Raw genomic sequence first — 14,368 nt, forward strand, 5'->3', positions numbered from 1 at the left:
ATATTTCAGATTTTCTCTCCGGCACAAAAAGGAAAATGTTGTGGGGTGGAGGGGGTGAAATCGCCGTGGTGTTTGTGGGCAGGGAAGGAGCTCGTTTGGGACAGCGGGGTGGCACTGCCAGAGTCACCCTGGCGTGGGTCAGTCCCCGGCAGGATCCAGGACTGCCCAGCGGGATTTGGGGCTGCTGGAAAAGCCAGGCCCTTAATCCCCGGCTCATTTCCCCGGCCTGGCTGAAGGAATTGTCATTATTTCCCTTTTAATCCCTTCTCTTTCCTGTCCCCATCAGGCCCTGAGCTGCAATCTGGATCCCGGGGATGTTCCAAAGGGATCATCCCGCAGCCGTAGGGGTGCCCGGCCACCGTGGGGCAGGGCTGGCTCCCATCCCGGGCAGAGATGGATTTGGGATGAGCTGGGAATCTCCATCCCGGGCGGAGATGGATTTGGGATGAGCTGGGAATCTCCATCCTGGGTGGAGATGGATTTGGGATGAGCTGGGAATCTCCATCCTGGGTGGAGATGGATTTGGGATGAGCTGGGAATCTCCATCCTGGTTCCCAGCACTGGATTTGGGATAAACTGGGAATCTCTATCCTGATTTCCAACCCTAGGCTGTGATGGATTTGGGATGAGCTGGGAATCTCCATCCTGGTTCCCAGCACTGGATTTGGGATGAGCTGGGAATCTCCATCCTGGTTCCCAGCCCCGGAGAGGATCCGGGATGAGCACCCCAAACCCAGCACAGCAGAGTGAGGAGGGGGCAGGGGGTGCTCCCAAAACCCCCTGAGGATGGGAATGGCCCCAGTTTTGGGACGCCAGGATGGTGCTGCTGGCTCAGGGCTGGGATCCGGCCTCGGGATCGGGGTTGGGATAAGGAGGAGCCGTGGGATGAGCGGCTGCCGGGGTTTGGGGTGGAGACAGGAGGCAGCTCCACCCCGGCCTGGCGGTGGGATCAGCCAAAAACCCCAAAAATAACCTGGCCTCCCCCCCAGCAGCAGCGCAGTGTCCGGGTTTTCATTGGGAACGGGAGTTTGGAGTTCCTGGCACTGATTTCAGCCTCAAATCCTGAATTTCCCCGGCCCTGGGCCTGTGCCACCCTCCAGCCCTGACATTTCCACCCCGAAGTGACGATTCTTCAACCTGACAGCAGCGAGGGAGAGGAAAAATGTAATTTATGAACAAAAGTCCCACTTAAAGGGACACAAAAGGCTGGAAACCTCGGACAAAACCATTTCCCAGGATGGAGGGAATGGAAAAACCAGGGATGGGTTTGAGCTGAGGCCGCTTAGGAAGGAGCAGAGCCCTGGCCGTGGCAAAGAACAATTCCTCCCCGCTGGGTCGGTCTCACGGTGGAGGAGATCCCGGATTTTTACTCTTTTTAGTTGCTGATTTTCATGGATGGGAATTCCAGCCTGGAAAAATCAGGGGCTGGATGAGGAGGAGGAAGAGGAGGGAGAGGTGGGAAGCTGCGGCAGTGCTGGAGGGGTGGGGGCTGAAGGCAGCTGGGGCGGCTGAGACCCCAAATGCAGCGACAGCCCCAGGACATCGGGGTCTGCTCCCAGGGCAGGATTTCTGCCCGAGGATTCCGGGATCTGCTCCTTGGATTCCTGTTCCCAGCCCCACAGGCTGCAGCCACGCCTTCTCTCCCTGGGTTTTATTTATTTCTTTTTTAAATGGAGAAATTATTATTTACAGTTTAATATCTTCATGTTTCTATGGAAACCTCAGGGCTGCGGTGGGCGGGGAAGTCCAAACCAGCCAGGAAAAATGGGAATATCGGGAAGGAGGGCTGGGAATGCTCAGGGTGGTGGAATGTTGGAAAACGAGAGGGGCAGGAGCTCGGCCTGGGGTGGAGACGGGATCCGGGGGTCGGTGACACTCAGGGTGTGACTTTGGGGTGGCTGCGCTTTGTCCCTCTCTGAAAATCCAAATCCAAAACTGAAATACAAATCTGAATCCAAAAACAGACCTAAATCCAAACCCAAATCCAAACCTAAACCCCAATACAAATCTAAATCCAAAACCAAATCCAAACCCAAATCCAAACCTAAATCCAAACCCAAATCAAAATCCAGACCCAAATCCAAACCTAAACCCAAACCTAAAATCAAACCCAAATCAAAACCCAAACCTTAATCCAAATCCATGGAATATCTGCATGGAATTTTCATGGGATTTCCATGGGATATTTCCATGGGATTTCCATGGGGTTTCCACAGGATCTCCATAGGATTTCCATAGGATATTTCATGGGATCTCCATGGGATATTTCCATGGGATTTCCATTGTAATTGCATGGGGCTTCCGTGGGATTTTCATGGGATATTTCCATGGGGTTTCCATGGGGTTTCCACAGGATCTCCATAGGATTTTCATAGGATATTTCATGGGATCTCCATGGGATTCCATTGTATTTCCATGGGATATTTCCATGGGATCTCCTGATCTCCACGGGATTTCAGGGCACGGTGCCCGCGTGGCGCTAACCGCGGGTGACAGCCGCTCGCTCGTGGCCGTGTCCCCGTGCCAGAGAGGATCAGATCAGAAAGGTCAGCCCGGAAAAGCAGCCGGGGACGGCGGCGTGTCCATGCATCTGTCCCGCTGTCCCCGGCGTCAGGGAGGGAAACAGAGCCTCAAAAATAGAAATGGAAGTGAAAATATTAAAGATAAAAATAAATATTTAAAGGAAAAGAGAAAGGGTTTTTTAAAAAAAGTAAAAATAAAATTAAAAATTAAAATAAAAATAGTGAAATTTTTAAAATAATAAAAAATTTAAAATTATAAATAAATAAAAATTATAAAAATAAAATAAACATTGAAATAAAAATAGAAATAAAAATAGAAATAAAAATAAAATAAAATAAAAATAGAAATAGAAATAATAGAAAAAATAAAAATAAAAATAAAAATAAAAATAAAAATAAAAATAAAAATAAAAATAACATAAACATAAACAAAAACAAATTAAAATAAATTAAAAATAAGAATAAAAATAAGAATAAAAATAAGAAAAAATAAAAATAAAAATAAAAATAAAAATAAAAATAAAAATAAAAATAAAATCAAAGGTTTGTGCTGGCAGAGCTTCAGGGATGTTGTTTTCGAGTCTCCTCCGCTGCCACCAGGAATGGATTTATTTATTGTTAATGCAGAGCCGAGGCTGGCGCTGCTCTGGGCTCGGGGCGGTGCCGGGAGGGGCCCGGCGGTACCGGGGCCGCGCCACCGGCGCTGCCAGGCCCCGGTTCCGGGATTGCCGTGCCCGGTTCCCGGGACGCCGGGCCGGGGCTGAGCCTGGCCGCTGTCTCCCTGAACTCCTGGGCTCCCCCGCGGCCCCGGCGGGTTTGGGGATCGGGGGGTGACGGGCCTGGACCCCCGTTCCTCGGGAGTGCCTCGCTCCGTGGGGAATGTCTGCTCCTGGGGGCAAAAATGGGGAATATTTGCATCAAATGTGGAGTGGGGAACACGAGCAGGGCTGGGGTGGGAGTGGGGTGGAGTGATGGAGTTTTTGGGGTCCCCATGGCCGGGGTGTGCAGTGACAGGGGGGTTTTGGGATCCCTACGGCCGGGGTGTTCAGTGACTGGGATTTTAGGGTCCCCGTGGTTGAGGTGTGAAAGGATGGGGATCTTTGGGGTCCCCATGGCCGGGGTGTGCAGTGACAGGGGGGTTTTGGGGTCCCCATGACTGAAGGGTGGACTGAAGTGAAGGATGGGGATTTCTGGGGTCCCCCATGTCCCTGCAGGACAGCAGGATCACCACCCCCGTGTCCCCTCCCCTCTGTGCTTCCTCACCAACCACGGGCACCGCCGCTTTACAAAGCTCATTTTTAACCCCAAACCCAAACATCTCACCAGCAGGGCCAAAGCAGGGAGGGGGACAGAGACCCCCAACACCGGGAACCTCCCAAACCCCATCCCCACTCCCTAAACCCCATTCTCATTCACCATCCTCATTCCCATTCCCCCATTCCCCATTCCCAAATGCCATTCCCAAACACCAAACCCCATTCCCATTCCCATTCCCATCCCCAATCCCCATTCCCATTCCCATTCCCATTCCCATTCCCATTCCCAAATCTCTCTTTAGGACCGAAATCCCCCCCAGCCGCGCTTCCCAAACCTTGGAGGGGCCTCAAGTGTGCCCCCCAGCCTTTCACACGTGTGTGCTCTGTGCTGCCCACGCCTTGCACACGTGTGTCCCCCCCCCTTGCACACTGTGTGTGTGTCCCCCCTTGCACACGTGTGTCCCCCCCCCTTTCACATCCGTGTGTCCCCCATCCTTGCACACCCGTGTGTGCCCCCCATCCTTGCACACCCATGTGTGCCCCCATCCTTGCACACCCATGTCCCCCCTTGCACACCCATGTCCCCATCCTTGCACACCCGTGTGTCCCCCCCCTTTCACACCCGTGTGTCCCCCCCCTTGCACACCCGTGTGTCCCCCCCCTTTCACACCCGTGTGTCCCCCCCCTTGCATACCCGTGTGTCCCCCCCCTTGCACACCCGTGTGTCCCCCCCCCTTGCACACCCGTGTGCCCCCCATCCCTGCACACGCGCGCCCCCGCCCCGCACACGCGCGTGCCCGCGCTGCCGCCGCCGTGCCCGGGCCCCGCGGGCGCTCCCCGAACAATGAGGTGTGGCTGGAGCCACTTGTGAATGGGCTTTTTTTGTTTTGGTTTTTTTTTTCTTCTTCTTCTTTTTTTTTTTTTTTTTTTTTTTGGCGCTCAGGGCCTGAAAAGGCGGCGGGGAAGGAGGGGAGGGGAGGGAGGGGAGCCCCTCCATTAGCTCAGTGCAGCGGCGAGAACAGCTGTGAAAAGAGCCCGGGCCTTTTTCCCACGCCCAGAGGAGCGCGGCGAGGGAAGGAGCCCTCCCAGCGAGGTCAGATCCCATCACTAATATATACACAGGCTGTGCCCCCGCTGCCGTCACCCGGCGCAGGTTTGTTTAAGGCGCACACACACTCTGACACTAATTTCTGCTCGCCTCGCTCCCCCAGCCGGCCCCATTATGGCCCAAACCCTCCCCGTGCGACGGCTGGCGGCGCCCGGGGGGGCTGGGGGTTTTTGTTGGTTTGTTTTGTTGGGGTTTCTTCGTTGTTGTTGTTTTATTTGCCGTCCCTCCCCCTCCCGGCTCTCCCAACACCTGACCAAGGTCAAGACGAGGCGGCGGCGGCGCTCGGGGTTGTGGCCGGCAGCTGCTGCGCCGGGGCCGCTCGCAGGAATGCGCCGGGCCCGCAGATGGGACCTGGCGGGGCCGGGGCCGGGACTCAGCTGGTGGGGACGGCTGGGGGCTGGGGAGGGCGCAGGATGCAGATTGCCCCACTTCAGGGGGGCTGGGGTGGGGGCAGGATGCAGATTTCCCTGTTGGAGTGGGGGCAGGATGGAGATTTCCCTCTTTGGGGTGGGCACAGGATGGAGATTTCCCCATTTTGGGGGCCTAGGGTGGGCGCAGGATGGAAATTGCCCCACTTCAGGGGGGCTGGGGTGGGCACAGGATGGAGATTTCCCTCTTTGGGGGATGATGAGATGGGGACATGGAGATTTCCACCTTTGGGGATGATGGGATGGGGATGACAGAAATTTCCCCATTTGGGGGTGCTGGGCTGGGGGCAGGATGGAGATTTCCCCATTTTGGGGGGCTGAGGTGGGTGCAGGATGGATATTTCCCTCTTTGGGGTGGGGGCAGGATGGATATTTCCCTCTTTGGGGGATGATGTATTGGGGGGACATGGAGATTTCCACCTTTGGGGGGTGCTGGGATGGGGGCACATGGAAATTTCCCCTTTTGGGGGATGATGAGATTGGGGGAGATGGAGATTTCCCTCTTTGGGGATGATGGGATGGGAGTGACAGAAATTTCCCCCTCTTGGGTGGATGCTGTGATGGGGGGAGATGGAAATTCCGAAATTTCCCCCCTTTGTGCCAGCTGTGGGCATCCTTGGAGCGTGGCTGATGGATTGGGGCAGGGTGGAGCTGGGGGGTCCTGCTGGTGGCGAGGGGAGGGTGGGACAGCCCTGCCTGGCTTGTGCTGTTCAGCCCCTAAATGAGGAGTTTTGGGGTGGTTTTGGGGCTGCCAGTGGGGTCTCACTGGTCCCAGTGCCACCAACACAGGGCACATGTGGTGGCCTTGCTGCCACCATCCCTGTCCCCTGGACCCTGGCACTGGGGGAGGTTCAGCCCCCAAGTGAGGAGTTTTGGGGCTGCCAATGGGGCTCAGCCCCTAAATGAGGAGTTTTGGGGTGGATTTGGGGCTGTCAATGGGGTTAAGACCCCAAATGAGGAGCTTTGGGGTGGTTTTGGGGCTGCAGTGGGGTCTCACATGTGGATGCCCAGCCCTGCCCTCGCTGCCACCATCCCCATGGCCTCCACCCAGCCCTGGGGGGCTCTGGGGGCAGCTGCTGCTGCTGGGGGGTTCAGGGGTGCCCTGCACCCCCACAGAGGGTTTGGAGCTGCTCCCGTGCCAATGCCCCGTGCCAGGGCTCACCCCGTGCCCCGGGGTGCTGCCAGCCCGGGTTGGCATCAAATAAATCAGCTGCTGCTTGTTCTGGTGCCCGGGCTTGGTTTAGAGCTCATTTTAAGGCGTTCTGCCCTAAATTACAGCCCCATCCATCAGTTCCCACTCAGCCCTGCCAGGCACAGGCCCACGGAATTCAAGTTCCCTCTGCAGCTCCTGGGGCTTGGAAAGGGCGAGGGGGGAATCCCAGTAGGATCCTGGGCTGGGATGGGCATCCTTCCCTCCTTCCCTCTTTTCCTCCTTCCCTCTTTTCCTCCTTCCCTTTTTCCTTTTTCTCTTTTCCTCCTCCCCGAGTTGTTCCTCTTTTCCTCCTTCCCTCTTTCACTCCTTCCCTTTTTCTTCCTCTCCTCCTTCCCTCTTTTCCTCCTTCCCTTTTCCCCTCTTTTTCCTCCTTCCCTCTTTCCCACTTTTTCTCTTTCCCTCCTTCCCTTTTCCTTTTTCCTCCTTCCCTCTTTCCCACTTTTTCTCTTTTCCTCCTTCCCTTTTCCCCTCTTTCCCTCTTTCCCCTCCTTCCCTCTCCCCTCCCTCCCTGCCCCCCTCGTCTCCGCTGCCAGTCCCTGACACTCCGTGGCAGCCCATTCAAAATGCATGGGCTCCCCTTTCCGAGCGCCCCGCTCCTTTTGAACTAAAAGGATTTTCTCAGAGGCTAAGTTCAAATGTACGGCCGTTATTTATTTATCACCCCCGCTATGTATTATTCATTTATTTAAAAATGTATGGCAGCTGGGAGCCCCGTGTTTAATCACCCCGCGGATGGCGAGGCCAGGTGGGGCCGGCCCCTCGGCCCGCCGCTAACCTGGCGCGGTGGCCTCACGCCTGAGCGACCCCGGGGCCGGGCGGAGGGTCCCCGGGCCTGGCAGGGCCTGGGGCCGGGGCACGGAGGGGCTGCTGTGCCCCCCGATGGGGCTGCTGTGCCCCCGGGATGGAGGGGCTGCTGTGCCCAGGCATGGAGGGGCTGCTGTGCCCCCGGGATGGAGGGGCTGCTGTGCCCAGGCATGGAGGGGCTGCTCTGCCGTGCCCCCGGTGGAGCTGCCGTGCCCGGGGATGGGGTGCTGCCGTGCCCCCCGGTGAACGGAGGAGCTGCCGTGCCCCCGTGCCGGTGCCGTGCCCCCGGTGCCGGTGCCGTGCCCCCGGTGCCAGTGCCAGGGATGTTGTCGTCCTTCCCCGCTGCTTTTTGGGCTTGGGGACAAGGCCGTGCCACCCCGCTGTCCCCAGGACAGGGACCCAAGGACAAGGCGGGGAGGTGGAAGCGGCTGGCGCTGGGCCGCGAGGAGGCAAAAAAAGGCAGAAAAACGAGAAAACGAGGCCGGGTTTCCACTCCACACCACGGCGGGGAGGAGGGGAGGACACATGCAGCCCTGCTGGCATCTCGCTGTCCCCGCAGGGCTGAGGCGCCCCGGAAGGGTTAAGGATGCTGAAGGTGCCCGCGGGCCCCCGAGGAGCCCCCGCCGCCCCGTTCCTCGGCGGGACAGTCGCTAATTGAGACAGCTCGGGCCGCCGCCTCCCCGCCGGCCCCCGGGGGCTGAGCTGCCTCTTCCCAGGGGGAGCACATTGTCTGCTCGGGCGGGTTGATGTAATCCCTCGGCCCGAACAATGCTTCCCCACCCCGCTCCGCTTGAAAGGGTATTAGTTGCCCAATGAGATAATTACTCCGCGGGCCACCCTAATCATCCCCTCGCTCCCCGCCGCTCCTCCCCGGAGCCGCCCGGGATGGGGGGTCGGGCTGCGAGGCGCTGGGGGGCTCGTCCTGCCCTACAAACCGACAGGAAAACGTCCTGGAAAAGAGGGATGTGGGGTCGGGGTGGAACCTGCTGGGGGGCTCATCCTGTAATGGAACCTTAACCCTACAAACCGACAGGAAAACGTCCTGGAAAAGAGGGATGTGGGGTCGGGGTGGAACCTGCTGGGGGGCTCATCCTGCAATGGAACCTTAACCCTACAAACCGACAGGAAAACGTCCTGGAAAAGAGGGATGTGGGGTCGGGGTGGAACCTGCTGGGGGGCTCATCCTGCAATGGAACCTTAACCCTACAAACCGACAGGAAAACGTCCTGGAAAAGAGGGATGTGGGGTCGGGGTGGAACCCGCTGAGGGACTCGTCCTGCCCTAAAAAGCAGCAGGAAAAGGTCCTGGAAAAGAGGGATGTGGGATCAGGGTGGAACCTGCTGAGGGGTTCATACTACCCTAAAATAGCAGGAAAATGTCCTGGAAAAGAGGGATGAAGGGTCGGGGAGAATATCACTGAGGGGCTCGTCCTACACAGGAATCTGAATCCTAAGAACTGACAGGAAAGTGTCCTGGAAAAGAGGGATGAGGGGTTGGGGTGGAACCACTGAGGGGCTCATCCTGCAATGGAACCTTAACCCTACAAACCGACAGGAAAATGTCCTGGAAAAGAGGGATGTGGGATCAGGGAGGAACCACTGAGGGGCTCGTCCAAGCCGGGAATCTGAACCCCAAAAGCAGCAGGGCAATGTTCTGTGCCCCGAGCCGTCCCCTCCGCGCTCCTGGCCGCTGTCACCCCGCAGTGTCCCCGGGGCGTGGGCGGGAATCCCGGGGGGCTCCCGGAGCGCGGCTGGGATGGAGCCGCTCCCGGTGCGATGGGATTTGGGATTTTCCCGACGTTCCGACCCCACCGTGACCCCTCGGGAAGGGCCTGGGCTGGTGGCCAGATGTCCCCGGAGCGCCTGGCAGGCAGCACGGCCCCGCCTGGGAACCCGCCTGCCAGGGCAGAACTGGGGGACACAGAATTCCGCGTGCTCCTTAAACATCAGCACTCACAGAATCCCAGAAACCCAGAACCCCAAAATCACAGAATCTCTGAATCCCAGAATCCTGGAATCCCACGATCTCACAATCCCCAAATCCTTGAATCCCAGAATCTCAGAATCCCAAAATCCCAACATCTCAGAATCCCTGAATCCCTAAATCTCAGAATCCCAGAGCCACAGAATCTCAGAATCACAGAGGTCCAGAATCCCAAAATTCAGAATCTCTGAATCCCAGAACCCCAAAATCCTAGAATCCCAGAATCTCTGAATCCCTAAATCTCAGAATCCCAGAATCCCCAATTCCCAGAATCCCAGAATCTGGAGGTGATCCATCAGGACCTGGAGCTGACAGCCCCCCATTCCGTGTTTTGCAGAGCAGAACTCCCACCTCGCCCCGATCCAGCCCCGTCCCTCACCAGGAGCGGAACGGAGCCTTGGGAAGACCCCAAATCCCAGAAATCCCGGCGGGAGCAGCCCAGGAGCTGCCCTGGGCTGGGATTCCCTGCCCTGGCACCCGGGAAAGGCTCTTTGGGGTCTGCTGCGACCCCAGTCCTGTGGGATCGCTGAGTGCCAGCTCCTCGTTCCCAGCTGGATGGGGTAAGTTTGGGATTTTCCTGCTGTTCTCTCCTTTGCAGATCTGGGTTTTCCATGTGGGATCTGCCCCGGGCTCCCTCCAGCAGGGATCTGGGGGATCAAGGAGCAGCTGTGAGGCCCCACCCTGATCCTTTTCCCGCTGTTTTGTGGGAAAAGCCCAATTTTATCCCCATTTTATTGACATTCCTCTTCAAAATATTCAGATCCCACCCCCTCCTGGAGCTGGTGGAGAACCAGACTGTTTGGGATCCCAAAAAATCGACTTTTCTCCCATTTCTCTTTTAATTTACACCCCAAAACCTCCCCTCCACGACCCAAATCCATCCTTTAATCCCCCTAAATGGGAATTTCCTTCCATTCCTCCCCTCCTGCTCCATCCAAACCCGATTTTCCTGGGGTTTAACCCCTTCCAACCCCATTTTCCTGGGTTTAGCCCCTTCCAACCTGATTTTCCTGGGGTTTAACCCCTTCCAACCCCATTTTCCAGGGTTTAACCCCTTCCAGCTGCTGCTGGGGCTGGTTTTGGGGCTCCAGCCCCATCCCCCAGCGCAGGGCAGGGGGTGGGGATGAGCAGAACCCGCAGCCACAGCTCATCCCATCCTCGGGAATCAGTCAAGGGAGAAAATCCACATCCCCTCAGGTCCTCCCTCCTCCAAGTTCTTTTTTTTTTTTTTCCTTTTTTTTCTCCTCCACGTGACAGAGCTGTCCAAAACATTAGGAAAAATAACTTTCACCTTTCCCGGGGTGAGCCTGGCAGCCAGGGGAGGTTTTTTCCAGCAGGATTTTTTCATCCCAAGCAGGGGGATGAGGGAAATAATCCAAATTTTCCCCCTTAAAAAATGCTAAACGGGGTTGGGTGTGTGCAGGTCGGGTTTTCCAGGCGGAAATGTGGGATCAGCCCTGGGAGATGGGGCTGGACTTTTGCTGTGGGTTCCTCCTCCCCCATCCCCGGGGACACAAATTCCCAATCCTTCGGGATCGGGATCAGCTCTGTCCCACCGGCCTGGGGACGGATTTGGGAGCCCCAGTCCCGGCTGAGAGGCTTCAAAACCCTGGAATTCCAAACCTTTCCCACATTTTCCCTCTTTCCCAGCTCTGAACCCTCCAGGGCCATGGTGGGGACGGATTTGGATCCCAGCTGAGCCTGAGGCCTCAAAAGCCCCAAATTCTGAACTTTTCCCACATTTTCCCTCTTTCCCAGCTTTGAACCCTCCAGGGCCACCATGGGTGCCCTCAGCAGCCGCTTGATGCCGTGGGCCACCCTCATCACCCTCATCACCCTCATCATCCTCATCCTCCTCATCTTCCTCATCCTCCTCATCATCCTCATCTTCTTCATCCTCCTCATCACCCTCATCCTCCTCATCACCCTCATCTTCCTCATCTTCCTCATCGTCCTCATCATCCTCATCCTCCTCATCTTCCTCATCCTCCTCATCATCCTCATCTTCTTCATCATCTTCATCTTTGTCCTCCTCCCACTTTTCCTCATCCTCCTCCTCCTCTCTCTCCTCATCTTCCTCATCTCACCCTCCTCATTCTCTTTCTCATCCTCATCCTTCTCCTGCTCTTCCTCCTCCTCCCGCTTTTCCTCCTCCTCCTCCTCCTCGGTGTCTCTAAGATGGCCGGCGGCCCCGAAATGGTTCTGAGCCTGAGACGCCATCTGCAAGGCCGGTCCCACGCCCGCCGTGGCCTTTTTATGCAAAGGGGAATTAATTAGATTTGAATATGGTAATGAGGCCGCCAGCCCCCCGCGCTCCCCTCCCGGCCGGGTGCTCATCACCAGCTTCCCTTTTTTCTCCCGCCTCTCTTCTCACCCCCTCTCCCTCCCCTCCCTTTTTTCTTCCCCTTTTCCCCAATTTTCCCAATTTCCCCTCTTTTCCTGAATTTTCCCCAATTTTCCCAATTTTTCCCCCAATTTCCCCCAATTTTTCCCCCCAATTTCCACCAATTTCCTTACATTTCCACGAATTTCCCCCATTTCCCCAAATTTCCCAATTTTCCCCTCAATTTTTCCCAATTTCCCCTTTTCCCATAATTTTTTCCCAGTTTCCCCCAACTTTTCCTAAATTTCCTGTTTTCCCCCATTTTCCCCCCAATTTTCCCCCTTTCCCCAATTTTTCCCCAATTTCCCCCAATTTTTCCAATATTTTCCCCAATTTTCTCCATTTTCATGTTTTGGGCCTCTCTGATCCTCAAATCCCCAAAATTCCTTTTCCCCCCAGCCTTGGATGGGCATTTTTGGGATATTTTCTATAAATTTTCTATCAATCTCTATTTATATTTATATTTCCCCTTTTCCCCCACTCCACTCATGAAGCAAACAAAGGAAATTTGGGGAAATTCCAGAAAAGCAGAAAAGCCCCCGGGGCTTTTCTGGGAGAGTCTCTGGGATTGCTTTGTTTGAAACTGAGAATATTGGGAATATTTTAAGTGGATTAAATTCCAGGGAAACTCGAAAATCCACCTGAAACAACAATTAGGCTGGAATGAGAATTATAATTATATTAAAATATATGCATATATAAATATATTTTTATATAAATATATAGATACACTATAGACATGTATTTTATATAAAATATTTCCACGTAAATATATAAATATATAAAATTACAAATTATACAATTATAAAAATTATAAAAGTGTAAATATAAAATATTTTATATTTATATAATATATTTATTATATATATATTTTATATACATATATAAAAATATATAAATATATGAATATATAAATATATAAATATATACAAATGGGATTTTTTTAACCCTGGCTCCTCTGTGGGAGCCAGGGGGTTTAGGATGAATTTTGGGTGGTTTTGAGGGTGAATTTTGGGTGGTTTTGGGATGAATTTTTGGCTTTCAGGACGCCTGAAATTTCCAGAAAAAAAGCTCAGGAAATTCCCCCCGAATTCCCAAGGAGGGAAAATCCAGCGGGGAGAGGGAAAAAGGGAAAGGGGGAGAGAGGGGAGAAGGATCCACGGGGCAGGAGAGGAAATAAACCCGAGAGGGAGGAAAAATGGAGCAGAAATCCTAAAAAATGGGGAAAAGGGGAAATTGCTATTTTTGGCATCCCCGTGTCCCTGTTCTCCACCCAGGTGGGCAGGAGGAAGGGCTGGGCTCTAAATCTCCCAGGCAGCTTTTCCAGGCAGGGTTTTTCTCTCCTCTTCCCACTTTTTTATTATTTTTTCCCTTTTTTTCCCCGCCTTCCCCACGTGGGTTCCCCGAGGCAAAGGAAAACAAGCGAGGATGATTTTTATTTTTTTTTTCTTTTGTCTCGGTCCTAATCCAGCCCTGCCTCCTCCTTTCCATTCACAAATTTCTTCCATAGCTGGGGAAAAAAGGGGAAAAAGGGAAAAATGTGATATGTTTAAATTTATTTTAAAAATTAATTAAAAAGGGAAAGGAGGGAAGGAAGGATGGAGGAGATCCGAGCTGATCCCAAGGGTTCCATTCCACCTCCCAATAATCCTATGGATTAAAAAAAAAAATGAAAAAAATAAACATAAAGGAAGCGCTCAGGATTGGGAGAGAGGAGGGAAAAAAGAGAGAAAAGGGAAAAAATGGGCAAATTCAGCTGTAAGGGGGAATCGCACTTTGGAAAACCAAGGAAATTCACCTGCAAGGCCGGAATGTCCAGATGTTGGAAAAACCAAGGAAATTTGGCTGTAGGGTTAAAATCTCATTTTGGGAAAACAAAGAGATTCAGCTGGAGGGCAGAAATCTCCACATTTCGATAAAAACAGGAAATTCCCTTTTGGGCCGAATTCCCCCCATTTTGGCAGGTTCAGGAAATTCTCTTTAAGGCCAACCTCTCCCCATTTCAGCCCCCAGGAAATTCCCGTTAACCCCAAACTCCCATTCCAGCCCCCAGGAAATTCCCTTTTACCCCAAACTCCCATTCCAGCCCCCAGGAAATTCCCGTTAACCCCAAACTCCCATTCCAGCCCCCAGGAAATTCCCGTTAACCCCGGCCTGTCCCGGTTTCGGGCGCGGGCGCCGCTCGCGGGTTCCTTTGTGGGGTTTCTTTGTTCCTTCCCCCTCCCCGGCGGCCCCGAGGATCCAATCAGCGGCGTTTGCATATTCGGAGCAGGTGGGGCCCAGATGCCGGGATGTGCAGCCCAAATTAGCCACCCTAATCATCATCAAGCGCGCGGGGGGCAGGCCCGGCCGCTAATTGCGGCGCCAGGCTGTGCCCACAATTAAGCCGAGCTCAGCTCAGAGCTGGAGACGAGGCTGGGCCCAGCCGGGGTCCCGGGGGGCTTGGGGAGCCCCTGGAGGCTCCTGCCTCGTCCCCGTGGGCGTTTTGGGGTTTTTCCTGGCTGGTTTGAGGCGGTGCCCGAGCGCCTTGGCCCAGTGGTTACGGCACGGTTCGTGCCTGGGTTTAGCTGGATGTTTCCGGAACGTTCCAGTTCATCCAGATGTGTCCGGAACATTCAGTTTTGTCCGGATGTTTCTGGAATGTTCCAGTTTATCCAGATGTTTCTGGAAT

The 14,368-nt window shown here is 54.4% G+C and overlaps 1 protein-coding gene across 8 annotated transcripts in view; it reads left to right on the top strand.

Annotated features, from left to right (window-relative positions):
- MEF2B (myocyte enhancer factor 2B) overlaps positions 1-14,368 on the top strand; it is a 45,109-nt gene that overhangs the window by 24,448 nt on the left and 6,293 nt on the right. For 7 of the 8 annotated variants that reach the window (XM_064396564.1, XM_064396568.1, XM_064396570.1 and 4 more), the window contains exon 10: positions 9,652-9,874. The gene's annotated coding sequence lies outside the window, so the exon portion shown is untranslated. The remainder of the gene's footprint in view (positions 1-9,651; positions 9,875-14,368) is intronic. The other variant, XM_064396569.1, reaches the window with a different exon arrangement.

This window comes from Passer domesticus, chromosome 21 (assembly GCF_036417665.1).
Source record: "Passer domesticus isolate bPasDom1 chromosome 21, bPasDom1.hap1, whole genome shotgun sequence".
Lineage (NCBI taxonomy): Eukaryota > Metazoa > Chordata > Aves > Passeriformes > Passeridae > Passer > Passer domesticus.